General features: G+C 41.4%; 1 pseudogene; it reads right to left on the reverse strand.

Annotated features, from left to right (window-relative positions):
* Nucleotides 1-130: 130 nt before the first annotated feature.
* LOC125962027 (RAD52 motif-containing protein 1-like) lies at nt 131-14,310 on the reverse strand (annotated as a pseudogene).
* Between the last annotated feature and the right edge of the window lie 1,588 nt (nt 14,311-15,898).

The following is a 15,898-nucleotide window of genomic DNA, read 5'->3' on the forward strand; positions in this document are numbered from 1 at the left end:
TTTCTCATAAATGCCATAAAGAACAAATTTAAGACTGCTGCTGTGAAAACATCTGGTGAATGAAAGAATATGCAATGTTTTAGATAACCATTATTTTCATCCAATTAACTTTTCAAATAAGTTTATTTGCTCACTGAAACTGAAGCACTTCAAGGACAATCAAAAAGGTCTTACCTAAAACTACTATCAGCAGTTTCTGGAATGCATCTGTCATAGCCTTCTGAATAGCAAGCTTCTGGGTTACCTTCCTTTTCATAAGGAATGATAATGACCCTAAATCCAACAAAAAAAGATGAATTTAAAATGCCTATCTGAATAACTGATTTCTAGGTTATATGTTTAAAACTAAAAATGCATCTGTGATTCTTAGATCATTATCTTAGTGATTAAGGGCAGGCACAACACTGGGGTGCGGTTGAATGTCTCTGTTGTAGGTATACCCTGGCATGGCACATTTTACTGCTCAGATCTATTCTCAAAGTTCCTATAATACTTGATGGTAAATGCAAACCAAGAACGTGGCACAACTTTCATAATACTCACAGATTTCAAATGGACAAGCTGAGGCTACACGGCTACAGACCCTGCTCTCCTGGGCATAAAGGGCTGGATTCATACAGTGAGATAGATTTGGTGGTAGTGCAGATGATCTGGCCTCTCCTCAACCATCACCCACTCAGGTGGATGGTGGAGCCTCCTCCACTCAATTCGCTAACAGCCCTGCCTCTGACTTAAAACCCTAAGCCCAAGTGCCATTGATTCTAAGAGAAAACTCAGTACCAATAGGAATCCCCTTTCTAGGGATCTACGTTTACTTTTTCTGCTCAGGCCCTTCTATAGAAGGCAAAGGACTGAACATTTACACAAGAGTTTATTTCAATATTTTTTTTCCAACAGCAACAAAAAGTTACTTTAATATTCTTGTGTCCACAGTTAACAAAATCAGGTAAGCAGAGCCCCCTGTTAGATTTTAGCCTCGTTTACTTTTTGTCTGGATGTTTGAATCATTATACCTGGACCAAGAGAGTGGCACTGGGAATGGAGAGGAAGGGACATAAAGCAGACATGCTTTAAAGAAAGAATCCAAGAGAACTCAGCCCTAACTATTCACAGGAAATGGAGAAGAAGGGCAAATTAGAGTTGATTCCATACTTTCAAGCCAGGGTGACAAGGAATGGTGATCCATTGCCAAGACACTGAAGTGATGGGCACAGGGCGGTGAGCTATCGGGGGAAAGGAGTTTGGTGAGTTGTCCTGGAGAGCAGCTCTCATTTTCCTCCTCTCACCTCCAGGGCTGATGATGAATCTTCTGAGCCTGTGAACACCAATGTGGTCCTGCGGTATGATGGGCTGATCACCTGGGATGCACCAGCCATCACCAAAAGCTCCTGTGTGGTGGATGTCACCTACTTCCCCTTTGATAATCAGCAGTGCAACCTGACCTTTGGTTCCTGGACCTACAATGGCAATCAGGTGGATATATTCAATGCCCTGGACAGCAGAGACCTCTCCGACTTCATCAAAGATGTAGAGTGGGAGGTGCATGGCATGCCTGCTGTGAAGAATGTGATCTCCTATGGCTGCTGCTCTGAGCCTTACCCGGAGGTGACATTCACTCTCCTTCTAAAGTGGCGGTTCTCTTTCTATATCGTCAACCTCCTCATCCCATGTGTCCTCATATCTTTTCTGGCTCCCTTGAGTTTTTATCTCCCAGCAGCCTCTGGTGAAAAGGTCTCCCTGGGAGTGACCATACTGTTGGCCGTGACTGTATTTCAGCTCATGGTGGCAGAGATCATGCCAGCCTCAGAGAATGTCCCTCTGATACGTGAGTTCAAGTGTCTTACACTTTGAGTCAGCACTGTGGTAACTGGGGTTGTATCTGTATCTTTAAACTCCTAACAATGAGGTCAACTTCAGACTCAACACAGGCTGTCACATACTTGATTTGGTGTCTTCAGTTGGCATCTTTGAAAAGAGATGTGGCTGTTGGAAACAAAGCTGGTCTTGTTGTCTCCAGGTTTACCCAAAAGAGGAATGAGAGCAATATGGTATAGAGCAGTGGTTCTCAGAGTATGGTCTCTGGACCCACAGCATTAACATCATTTTATTTTATTTATTTATTTATTTTTTTGCTTGGGGAACATTATTTTATTTTTATTATTTTTTATTGGAGTATAATTGCTTTACAATGGTGTGTTAGCTTCTGCTTCACAAAAAAATGAATCAGTTATATATATACATATGTTCCCATATCTCTTCCCTCTTGCGTCTTCCTCTCTCCCACCCTCCCTATCCCACCCCTCCAGGCGGTCACAAAGCACCGAGCTGATCTCTCTGTGCTATGCGGCTGCTTCCCACTAGCTATCTACCTTATGTTTGGTAGTGTATATATGTCCATGCCTCTCTCTTGCTTTGTCACAGCTTACCCTTTCCCCTCCCCATATCCTCAAGTCCATTCTCTAGTAAGTCTCTGTCTTTATTCCTGTTTTACCCCTAGGTTCTTCATGACATTCTTTTTTCTTAACTTCCATATATATGTGTTAGCATACGGTATTTGTCTCTCTCTTTCTGACTTACTTCACTCTGTATGACAGACTCTAGGTCTATCCACCTCATTACAAATAGCTCAATTTCGTTTCTTTTTATGGCTGAGTAATATTCCATTGTATATATGTGCCACATCTTCTTTATCCATTCATCCGATGATGGACACTTAGGTTGTTTCCATCTCTGGGCTATTGTAAATACAGCTGCAATGAACATTTTGGTACATGACTTTTTTGAATTTTGGTTTTCTCAGGGTATATGCCCAGTAGTGGGATTGCTGGGTCATATGGTACTTCTATTTGTAGTTTTTCAAGGAAACTCCATACTTTTCTCCACAGTGGCTGTATCAATTTACATTCCTACCAACAGTGCAAGAGGGTTCCCTTCTCTCCACACCCTCTCCAGCATTTATTGTTTCTAGATTTTCTGATGACAGCCATTCTGACTGGTGTGAGATGATATCTCATTGGAGCTTTGATTTGCATTTCTCTAATGATTAGTGATGTTGAGCATACTTTCATGTGTCTGTTGGCAGTCTGTATATCTTCTTTGGAGAAATGTCTATTTAGGTCTTCTGCCCATTTTTGGATTGGGTTGTTTGTTTTTTTGTTATTAAGCTGCATAAGCTGCTTATAAATTTTGGACATTAATCCTTGGTCAGTTGCTTCATTTACAAATATTTTCTCCCATTCTGAGGGTTGTCTTTTGGTCTTCTTTATGGTTTCCTTCACTGTGCAGAAGCTTTGAAGTTTCATTAGGTCCCATTTGTTTATTTTTGTTTTTACTTCCATTTGTCTACAAGGTGGGTCAAAAAGGACCTTGTTGTGATTTATGTCATAGAGTGTTCTGCCTATGTTTTCCTCTAAGAGTTTGATAGTTTCTGGCCTTACATTTAGGTCTTTAATCCATTTTGAGCTTATTTTTGTGTATGGTGTTAGGGAGTGATCTAATCTCATACTTTTACATGTACCTGTCAAGTTTTTCTAGCACCACTTATTGAAGAGGCTGTCCTTCCTCCACTGTATATTCCTGCCTCCTTTATCAAAGATAAGGTGACCATATGTGCGTGTGTTTATCTCTGGGCTTGCGATCCTGTGCCATTGATCTATATTTCTGTTTTTGTGCCAGTACCATACTGTCTTGATTACTGTAGCTTTGTAGTATAGTCTGAAGCCAGGGAGCCTGATTCCTCCAGCTCCATTTTTCGTTCTCAAGATTGCTTTGGCTATTCTGGGTCTTTTGTGTTTCCATACAAATTGTGAAATTTTTTGTTCTAGTTCTGTGAAAAATGCCATTGGTAGTTTGATAGGGATTGCATTGAATCTGTAGATTGCTTTGGGTAGTAGAGTCATTTTCACAATGTTGATTCTTCCAATCCAAGAACATGGTATATCTCTCCATCTATTTGTATCATCTTTAATTTCTTTCATCAGTGTCTTATAATTTTCTGCATACAGGTCTTTTGTCTCCTTAGGTAGGTTTATTCCTAGATATTTTATTCTTTTTGTTGCAATGGTAAATGGGAGTGTTTTCTTGATTTCACTTTCAGATTTTTCATCATTAGTGTATAGGAATGCCAGAGATTTCTGTGCATTAATTTTGTATCCTTCTACTTTACCAAATTCATTGATTAGCTCTAGTAGTTTTCTGGTAGCATCTTTAGGATTCTCTATGTATAGTATCATGTCATCTGCAAACAATGACAGCTTTACTTCTTCTTTTCCAATTTAGATTCCTTTTATTTCCTTTTCTTCTCTGATTGCTGTGGCTAAAACTTCCAAAACTATGTTGAATAACAGTGTTGAGAGTGGGCAACCTTGTCTTTCTCCTGATCTTAGTGGAAATGCTTTCAGTTTTTTACCATATGGATGATGTTGCCTGTGTGTTTGTCATATATGGCCTTTATTATGTTGAGGAAAGTTCCCTCTATGCCTACTTTCTGAAGGCTTTTTATCATAAATGGGTGTTGAATTTTGTCAAAAGCTTTCTCTGCATCTATTGAGATGATCATATAGTTTTTCTCCTTCAATTTGTTAATATGGTGTATCATGTTGATTGATTTGCATATATTGAAGAATCCTTGCATTCCTGGAATAAATCCCACTTGATCATGGTGTATGATCCGTTTAATGTGCTGCTGGGTTCTGTTTGCTAGTATTTTGTTGAGTATTTTTGCATCTATGTTCATCAGTGATATTGGCCTGTAGGTTTCTTTCTTTGTGACATCCTTTTCTGGTTTTGGTATCAGGGTGATGGTGGCCTCGTAGAATGAGTTTAGGAGTGTTCCTCCCTCTCCTATATTTTTGAAGAGTTTGAGAAGGATAGGTGTTAGCTCTTCTCTAAATGTTTCATAGAATTCACCTGTGAAGCCATCTGGTCCTGGGCTTTTGTTTGTTGGAAGATTTTTAATCACAGTTTCAATTTCAGTGCTTGTGATTGGGCTGTTCATATTTTCTATTTCTTCCTCATTCAGTCTTGGTAGGTTGTGCATTTCTAAGAATTTGTCCATTTCTTCCAGGTTGTCCATTTTATTGGCATAGAGTTGCTTGTAGTACACTCTCATGATCTTTTGTATTTCTGCAGTGTCAGTTGTTACTTCTCCTTTTTCATTTCTAATTCTATTGATTTGAGTCTTGTCCCTTTTTTCCTTGATGAGTCTAGCTAATGGTTTATCAATTTTGTTTATCTTCTCAAAGAACCAGCTTTTAGTTTTATTGATCTTTGCTATCGTTTCCTTCATGTCTTTTTCATTTATTTCTGATCTGATTTTTATGATTTCTTTCCTTCTGCTAACTTTGGGGTTTTTTCTTCTTCTTTCTCTAATTGCTTTAGGTGCAAGGTTAGGTTGTTTATTCGAGATGTGTCATGTTTCTTAAGGTAGGATTGTATTGCTATAAACTTCCCTCTTAGAACTGCTTTTGCTGCATCCCATAGATTTTGGGTCGTCTTGTCTCCACTGTCATTTTTGTCTAGTTATACTTTGAATTCCTCCTTGATTTCTTCAGTGATCACTTCGTTATTAAGTAGTGTATTGTTTAGCCTCCATGTGTTTGTATTTTCTACAGATCTTTTCCTGTAATTGATATCTAGTCTCATATCGTTGTGTTTGGAAAAGATACTTGATACAATTTCAATTTTCTTAAATTTACCAAGGCTTGATTTGTGACCCAAGATATAATCTATCCTGGAGAATGTTCTGTGAGCACTAGAGAAAAATGTGTATTCTGTTGTTTTTGGATGGAATGTCCTATAAATATCAATTAAGTCCATCTTGTTTAATGTATCATTTAAAGCTTGTGTTTCCTTATTTATTTTCATTTTGGATGATCTGTCCATTGCTGAAAGTGGGGTGTTAAAGTCCCCTACTATGAATGTGTTACTGTCGATTTCTCCTTTTATGGCTGTTAGTATTTGCCTTATGTATTGAGGTGCTCCTATGTTGGGTGCATAAATATTTACAATTGTTATATCTTCTTGGATCGATCCCTTTATCATTATGTAGTGTTCTTTGTCTCTTCTAATAGTCTTTATTTTAAAGTCTGTTTTGTCTGATATGAGAATTGCTACTCCAGCTTTCTTTTGGTTTCCATTTGCATGGAATAACTTTTTCCATCCCCTCACTTTCAGTCTGTATGTGTCCCTAGGTCTGAAGTGGGTCTCTTGTAGGCAGCATATATATGGCTTTTGTTTTTGTATCCATTCAGCCAATCTGTGTCTTTTGGTGGGAGCATTTAAGGTAATTATTGACATGTATGTTCCTATTCCCATTTTATTAATTGTTTTGTTTTCATTATTGTAGGTCTTTTCCTCCTCTTGTGTTTCTTCCCTAGAGATGTTCCTTTAGCAGTTGTTGTGGAGCTGGTTTGGTGGTGCTGAACTCTTTGAGATTTTGCTTGTCTGTAAAGGTTTTAATTTCTCCATCAAATATGAATGAGATCCTTGCTGGGTAGAGTAATCTTGGTTGCAGGTTTTTCTCCTTCTTCCCTTTCTATATATCCTGCCACTCCCTTCTGGCTTGCAGAGTTTCTGCTGAAAGATCAGCTGTTAACCTTATGGGGATTCCCTTGTGTGTTATTTGTTGTTTTTCCCTTGCTGCTTTTAATATGCTTTCTTTGTATTTAATTTTTGACAGTTTGATTAATATGTGTCTTGGCATATTTCTCCTTGGATTTATCCTGTATGGGACTTTCTGTGCTTCCTGGACTTGATTAACTATTTCCTTTCCCATATGAGGGAAGTTTTCAACTATAATCTCTTCAAATATTTTCTCAGTCCCTTTCTTTTTCTCTTCTTCTTCTGGAACCCCTTTAATTCGAATGTTGGTGCATTTAATGTTGTCCCAGAGGTCTCTGAGACTGTCTTCAGTCTTTTCATTCTTTTTTCTTTATTCTGCTCTCCAGTAGTTATTTCCACTATTTTATCTTCCAGGTCACTTATCCGTTCTTCTGCCTCAGTTTTTCTGCTATTGATCCCCTCTAGAGTATTTTTCATTTCATTTATTGTGTTGTTCATCATTGCTTGTTTCATCTTTATTTCTTCTAGGTCCTTGTTAAATGTTTCTTGCATTTTGTCTATTCTATTTCCAAGATTTTGGATCATCTTTACTATCATTTTTCTGATTCTTTTTCAGGTAGACTGCCTATTTCCTCTTCATTTGTTAGGTCTGGTGGGTTTTTATCTTGCTCCTTCAACTGCTGTGTTTTTCTGTCTTTTCATTTTGCTTATCTTTCTGTGTTTGGGGTCTCCTTTTTGAAGGCTGCATATTCCCATTGTTTTTGGTGTCTGTCCCCAGTGGCTAAGGTTGGTTCAGTGGGTTGTGTAGGCTTCCTGGTGGAGGGGACTAGTGCCTGTGTTCTGGTGGATGAGGCTGGATCTTGTCCTCCTGGTGGACAGGTCCACGTCTGGTGGTGTGTTTTGGGGTGTCTGTGGACTTATTATGATTTTACACAACCTCTCTGCTAATAGGTGGTGTTGTGTTCCTGTCTTGCTAGTTGTTTGGCATAGGGTGTCCAGCACTGTAGCTTGCTGGTCGTTGAGTAAAGCTGGGTGCTTGTGTTGAGATGGAGTTCTCTGGGAGATTTTCACCATTTGATATTATGTGCAGCTGGGAGGTCTCTTGTGGACCAGTGTCCTGAAGTTGGCTCTCCCACCTCAGAGGCACAGCACTAACTCCTGGCTGGAGCACCAAGAGCCTTTCATCCACACGGCTCAGAAGAAAAGGGAGAAAAAGTAGAAAGAAAGAATTAGTAGAAGTAGAAAGAAAGAAAGAAAGAAGGGAGGGAGGGAGGGCGGGAGGGAGGGAGGGAGGAAGGAAGGAAGGAAAGAAGGAGGGAAGGATGGAAAATAAGATGATAAATAAAATAAATTAAGATAAAATACAATAATATTATTAAAATAAACTAAATAATTACTAAGTGGGAAAAAAAACGGATGGATTGAACCCTGGAACAAATGGTGGAAGCAAAGCTATACAGACAAAATCTCACACAGAAGCATACACATACACACTCACAAATAGAGGAAAAGGGGGAAAAAAATCATAAATCCTGCTCTCAAAGTCCATCTCCTCAATTTGGATGATTCGTTGTCTAAAGGAGGGAAGGAAAGAAAGAAAGAATGAAGATAAAGTAAAATAAAATAAAGTTATTTAAAAAAAATAATTATAAAGGAAAAATTTAAAAGAAACAAAAACAGATGGATAGAACCCTAGGAAAATGGTGGAAGCAAAGCTATACAGACAAAATCTCACACAGAAGCATACACATACACAGTCACAAAAAAGGAAAAGGGGAAAAAATAATAAATCCTGCTCTCAAAGTCCACCTCCTTAATTTGGGATGATTCTTTGTCTATTCATGTGTTCCACAGATGCAGGGTACATCAAGTTGATTGTGGAGCTTTAATCCGCTGCTACTGAGGCTGCTGGGAGAGATTTCCCTTTCTCTTCTTTGTTGTCACAGCTCCCAGGGGCTCAGCTTTGGATTTGGCCCCGCCTCTGCGTGTAGATCTCCGGAGGGCGTCTGTTCTTTGCTCAGACAGGATGGGGTTAAAGGAGCCGTTGATTCGGAGGCTCTGGCTCACTCATGCCGGGGGGTAGGGAGGGTCACGGAGTGCAGGGCAAGCCTGCGGCGGCAGAGGCCGGCATGACGTTGCACCAGCCTGAGGCACGCCATGCATTCTCCCAGGGGAGTTGTTCCTGGATCATGGGACCCTGGCAGTGGCGGGCTGCACAGGCTCCCAGGAAGGGGGGTGTGGATAGTGACCTGTGCTCACACACAGGCTTCTTGGTGGCGGCAGCAGCAGCCTTACCGTCTCATGTCTGTCTCTGGGGTCCGCGCTTTTAGCCTCGGCTCGCGCCCGCCTCTGGAACTCCTTTAAGCAGCGTTCTTAATCCCCTCTCCTCGCGCATCAGGAAACAAAGAGCGAAGAAAAAGTCTCTAGCCTCTTCGGCAGGTCCAGACTTTTCCATGGACTCCCTCCCAGCCAGCCGTGGCGCACTAACCCCCTTCAGGCTGTGTTCACGCCGCCAACACCAGTCCTCTCCCTGCGCTCCGACCGAAGCCCGAGCCTCAGCTCCCAGCCCCGCTCGCTGCGGCGGGGGAGCAGACAAGCCTCTTGGGCTGGTGAGTGCCGGTCGGCACCGATCCTCTATGCGGGAATCTATCCGCTTTGCCCTCCACACTCCTGTTGCTGTCCTCTGCTCTGCGGCTCCGAAGCTCCCCTGCTCTGCCACTCGCAGTCTCTGCTCACGAAGGGGCTTCCTAGTGTGTGGAAACCTTTCCTCCTTCACAGCTCCCTCCCACTGGTGCAAGTCCTGTCCCTATCCTTTTGTCTCTGTTTATTCTTTTTTCTTTTGCCCTACCCAGGTACGTGGGGAGGTTTCTTGCCTTTTTGGAGGTCTGAGGTCTTCTGCCAGTGTTCAGTAGGTGTTCTGTAGGAGTTGTTCCACGTGTAGATGTATTTCTGGTGTATCTGTGGGGAGGAAGGTGATCTCCACATCTTACTCTTCCACTATCTTCCCGGAAGTCATCTATTTCAATCTTTAGACAATGATTTTTTTGGGATAACTGAAGGCCAGAAGACATCTGTATTTGAAGGACTATTTAGCACAAATTATTAACCAAAAAAAAACCTAACTAATTTTCCCTCCTCCTAAGCTTCTTGGCAGTCAGTCAGTTCTAAAATTCTAAAGTTTATGGTGGTGTCAGGTATTGCCTAAGATAAAAACCTATATTGTCAGGCAGAAAAATTTTGCCCAGGGTTTTAGTTGCTTAGCAAAGGTGATGATGTTTGAAAAGTTGAGTTTCAGAAAGAAAGGAAAAAAGAGAAATCCCACTCCCTCACCTGGGCACACACACACATACCTTCCTCCAACTTATCCAAAGGTTCCTCAGCCATGCCACCTCCAGAACTCCTGCACTCATGGGAGGGGAACACCACCCCTAATCACAGAAGAACTTCAGGCTTTGCTTCGGAAGTCATGTCACAATATCTTCATTTTCCCTTTCTTCAAGGTTAGAAATATCCTGAAGCTCTTAGGATTTTGAATTAAAGCCTAGACTTCAACATATTCTGTTGTTATAAATAAAAAATAAACTCCAGCAATCCCAGGTAATAGTTTAGGTATTCTATAGCTTCAAAATCAAGTGAGACTTGCAAATGAATGACTAGATATGGACAACTATTTTTTATTATATACCATACAAATACTGGAGAAAACTATGAACACCACCATCCAAGTCATTGAGATTATCACTAATTCTAGGTGGCAGGCCAATGCTCAGATACTTCCATGTGGAAGCCTCTCACACATCCTCCCCATAGCCCTGTTCTATTCTTCTCTCTAAAGTCTAGGAGTTCAATGTTGAAAGGAGTCTTGTTAGTCAAAGAAAATCTACAGAGTTTACCCTGATGATCCTTTTTGACCACCCATGGAAACCAAAGTAGTAATTTGACAATTCTTGGCATCTGGAGCTGTTTAGGGCAAGTGTATTATGTTCAACCGTCTTATGTCTAGTGCCAAAATGAACCTAAAGACATAAAAGACCTAAAATTATCACAACCCTACATAGAGACTTATTTTGGATATACCTGAGATTTATCAATACCAATTTCATAGAGTGGTTGTGAAGATTAAGTAGGACATTTTAAGCAATGAGTTCACAGTGAGCCCTAAATAAATGTTATTTATTACTTTTAAGTCAGTACTTTCTGCATCATTTCCAGGGCCCCTGATTAACCGGAAGGTTCCCTGACCTCTGGTGGTGAAAGTGATGATGAAAGCAACCAAAGAAGCCCAGCAGAAGCCTATTATGGGGCTGGGGGTAAGCAAAGGAAGTGAACTGTTTTAGTTGTCTCATCCTGTAGCTCCTGCTTGAGAATATGACCTGAAGAGGAGATAAGATGGGCCTGCCACTGAATTAGGACCTTAATCTGTAGCACCCCCTCCCCATGTTACTAATGCCTGTTAGAAGAGGGAAGACATATACGTCTATAAATGTAAATAAAGTAACCAAAAGAATTAGAGGTTCATCTGCATTAACAAGCTTCTTTGAAAGTGCAAATATTTCCAGTCTTAACTCCCTAAGTCATTTACATATTACTGTGGATTTTTTACATCACTAGTTCTTTCTTAAATGTCTATTTCCACTTTGAACAGGGTGTAGTATATAAATATAGTCATAAAATTCAAATAATACAAATAAAGTGAAAGCATTGTTACTTCTTTATTGATTTGTTTGTGCATCTTCCTCTGTCACTAGTTTATGAACTCCTTAAGTGCTTGAAGGAACCATATATTATTCTTTCCTTATTACCAGAAACAAGCATAGATCTTGGCATATAATAGAGGAGTGATGGTCTGGTGACTGAGTGAATGAATGGGCACATAAGAAAATGAAATTACTTTCTCCAACTGAAGCTACTTGCTGGGAAGGAGAAATGAAGACTAATTTTTAAATATTGAGTGTCACATGGGAGGCTAGGCTCTGTATGTTGAGTCATAATGGAGCTGTCCTGGACAATTATGAAGCTTCAGAAGGGCTCTGAGCTCCTGAGTAGTAGAGACAGCTGACATCTGGGATAACCTTGCCACAGTTCTTGCTGGCAAACATTTCCCTTCATGCTACTGAGAAAAACTCAGATACATTAGGCCTTTCCTTCATTTTATTTTAAGAAGTTATTCTCTTTTCTGTATTTTTTAAAAATGCAGGGGAAAAAAGATAAGAAATATGTATACCTGCCAATGAGTTAAAGAACACAGATTTGGAACTTCCCTGCTGCTGCAGTGGTTAAGACTCCATGCTCCCAATGCAGGGGGCCCGGGTTCAATCCCTAGTCAAGGAACTAGGTCTCACATGCATGCTGAAACTAAGAGTTCATACGCCACAGTTAAGGAGGCTGTGAGCCACAACGAAAGGAGCCTGCCTGCTGCAACTAAGACCCGGTGCAACCAAATAAATAAATAAATAAAATTTAAAAAGAACGCATAATTAAAGTAGATAACAATTTCGGGGGTGTGGGTACTCAACTAAGGCTCTGCATTAAATAAAGAAATCTAATACGAATGTCCTTTCCTCTCAACACTACAGTGACTTGTAGAAATTTTTCTTCATTATTTTATTAGTGATGGGCTTTATGCTGTGAAAATCTCAGAACCTAAGCTTATGCAATGGTCTTAATGTCCAATATAAGAAAAGAATTCATTACTCACAACTGATACCACGTAACTGTTTCATAATCTTTCCAGGATCATCTGTAATATCTGAGTGGTTATGTGAAATGGTTGCAGGGTCCGCAAATTAAGGAATGTCTGACACAAAATCATTTCAATCCCAGGGAGTACAGCCAGGATTGAAGAGGGTGTTAAACAGGGTACAGAAGTGGGAGGTAGTGTACCTGGAGTCACATCTGAGGAGAGTTCTCAGATTCAATAAAGGTGAAATTAGTGAGTAAAGAAATATGGGTGAGAATAAGCAGCAAGGTCAGTAGGAAGTAGCCAGAGCAAGAAGCCAATCAGAGAAGACACACAATTATAAAGTGAAAGGTCTGGGAAATCTAAGCCTCACTCACTTATTCAGAGGAAGTGAAAAGGTCCTTGAAAAAGGAATGGTGGCTGAATGGAGGCACATAATGAAATGTTCATTCTGGGGAAGTAAAATTGGATGGCATATTGATATGGAATAAGTTTTCTACAGTGCATTAAAGAATATTTTAATGATCCTCTGGAAGCTGAAGGGGGTTCTGAATAGGCAGTTTGAGAGTGATGATGATGATGAAGCCTCCTTTATGTTACATCTGACAAAAGTTTGGCAAGCTCAGGACTTCCCTGGTGGCAGAGTTGTTAAGAGTCTGCCTTCCAATGCAGGGGACACGAGTTCGATCCCTGGTCCATGAAGATCCCACATGCCGCAGAGCAGCTAAGCCCATGTGCCACAACTACTGAGCCTGTGCTCTAGAGCCCGTGAACCACAACTACTGAAGCCCACATGCCTAGAACCCGTGTTCCACAACAAGAGAAGCCGTCGCGATGAGAAGCCCACGCACCGCAATGAAGAGCAACCCCCACTCACCGCAACTAGAGAAAGCCGGGGCGCAGCAACAAGACCCAATGCAGCCAAAAATTAATTAATTAATTAAAAAAAATTTTTGTCAACCTCACACATTTAAAATCCACATAAAAGTAAATATAAGGAAGACTCTTGTGAAGATTTCTTAAATTAAGGGGCAGCATAAAATGACATGGGGTTTAACATCAGTCAACTTTGCATTTGGCCTCTAGTTTCCACATTTGCTGTCATGAACTTTAAGTAAGTCACTTAACCATCCTGATTTCGAGTTTCTTCATCTAAAAAAAAGAAAGAAAGAACTGGAGAACTGGGGGATCAGTGGAGCAGTGCATCTGAGAGCATTCTGTACAGCACAGTGCTGTACAAACGCTGGCCATTTCCCCCCCCCCCCCCGGGATCTTAGTTCCCTGACCAGGGATTGAACCCGGGCCCTCAGCAGTGAAAGTGCAGCGTCCTAACCAGTGGACCGCCAGGGAATTCCCGATGGCCAATTAGCTTTAAATTCAGCACTTCATCCCAGTAGAGCGACGAATTCCACATTTGGACCCACCTTCACTGGAGATGTGTGAAAAAGCTGCTTCTGGTTGCATGCCTTTTGGGCTCTGTGGGCATCCCTTGCTGAATAAAACTTAATGATGGCATAGAACCCAGGACCAGCCACTGCTGCGTTTGCGAAGACTTGGACCGACTACAGAAGGCCAAAGTGGGAGAAGACTGTGAACAGAGAATGCTGTAGGCTGGTCCCACGCTAAGTAAGTGCAGGAAATTTCACGCCCGGGAAACCAAACCACCCTTTCCCTTATATTCTGCCAGCCCTTCGGCACAGGTAACTGTGGTAAGCCTGCAACTCCAAACACTTCTCATTTCATGAACAAGTTTCCCTCTGAAATCCTTAGCTCCGAGAAGCATTAGGAGGCGATGCCGTCAGTTGGGATCTATCTCTCAAAAATCTATGGGGGCGAGCTGGCTGCTCAGGTCAGCTCTAGAACTAAGATTCCTCTCAGCGGAGACCACAGGCAGATGAGGTACCGAAGCAGTCCCAGTTACTGGGGCGCGGGGCGGCTTCCTCCACCCCTCCCTCTGCCCCGGCTCGGCTCACTTGCAAGGTCTCGGCCGTGGGTCCAGATCACAGCTCCCACACCAGCAAGGTTTTGTCACCACCGATGGCAACCACAAAAGGTACCAAATCCACCATCCTACCTTCACCCCGCATGTGCGGCTCGGGGCACAAGCGGACTGCGCCTGCGCACACGAGCCCACGCTTTTTAAAAAGTTAGTGCCAATAAATCTAATATATAGAAAAATAGTTGAAAGCCCCTGAGTGTTTTGTGGATAGAAAAGCTTGAGATTCAGAGCAAATACAGAGCTGGACAGTCTAAGAATAAACTATCTCTCCCATCCATTAGAAGGGCTAGGTAGCAGCTTCTGGTTATGGAACCAGAAACTCTCAGGTGCCAAATAGGACATGAAACAGTAACACTTTTACTATTTATAAAATTGCAGAAACAAACAAAATAAACAATAATATATTTACACCTGTCCTATAAGACAAAGGGTACTTAAGACCTAATGAATATAAAATCAGTTTACAAACTATGATGCACTATATGAATAAGTTCTCATTTGCAAAGAGCACAGCATGGGATATGTGGCCATTAATGATAATTCCCTTCTCCTTTCCATTCCTTTCTCTTGTTCCTTTATGTATGTGGATCAGTTACATTATTAAGCTAACAATGTAACTGAGCTATTATTAGCTTAATAATGTAACCAATAGTCTAATTTTTAGCAAGGGGGTAGTTCTTAGAAACTTAGGGAACTGGAACTCGGAATGAATGAATTAAAATAATGCAATTACATCATTAATTTTAAAATTTATCATCATTGATTAAAAATTAAAATAAAAATTAAATTAAAAATTTATTATCCCGCAACTGAGACTCACCACAACGTGTGACGTCTGTCAAGCATTCACCGTCACAACTCAGCTTGACTGTCTTACAGACAACCTCAATAGTATTTTTATTTATTTATTTTATTTTTTAATTTTTATTTTATTTTATTTTTTTTGGTGGTACGCGGGCCTCTCACTGCTGTGGCTTCTCCCGTTGCGGAGCACAGGCTCCGGACATGCAGGATCAGCGGCCATGGCTCACGGGCCCAGCCGCTCCGCGGCATGTGGGTTCCTCCCAGACCGGGTAACAAACCCCCGTCCCCTGCATCGGCAGACGGACTCAACCACTGCGCCACCAGGGAAGCCCTGTCCATAACTTTTTAAAATTGAAGTATAATTGGTATGTAACATTATATTATTTTCAGGTATATCAAATAATGATTCAGTATTTGTATATATTGCAATCTGATCACAGAAAGTCAGCCTGACAAGCAGAATCTTGGCGTAGAAGTCTTGGGCGTTGCCTTAGTCTGAGCCGCACTCAGAGTAACCCTCGGCTTCGCATTCCATCTAGGACCTCCTGCCTGAAATCACCGTGCCTCCTTAGAGGAAGTCGGCTTGCGTTCTGACTGCACTTTCAGTCCTGTTCTTCCTGTGGCACTGCAGGCTTTTGAATAGCCACAGGCCCAGGGGAGCAGCTACGGCGTTCCTTGGTTGAGGCAGTTCGCCTGATGCAGAACACTCTACTTCGAGAAGCTGATTCAGGGAAAGACACACCGTGTAACCTGCGTCTCTTTGGACTTGTTAGAAACCACAGTGGGGTATGCTGAGTGTGCCCATGGAAAAGGGGGCCTGCTGGAACTAGCCTTGCTTTCCCATTTTGAAGGCT

This window comes from Orcinus orca, chromosome 19 (genome assembly GCF_937001465.1).
Source record: "Orcinus orca chromosome 19, mOrcOrc1.1, whole genome shotgun sequence".
Classification (NCBI taxonomy): Eukaryota; Metazoa; Chordata; class Mammalia; order Artiodactyla; family Delphinidae; genus Orcinus; species Orcinus orca.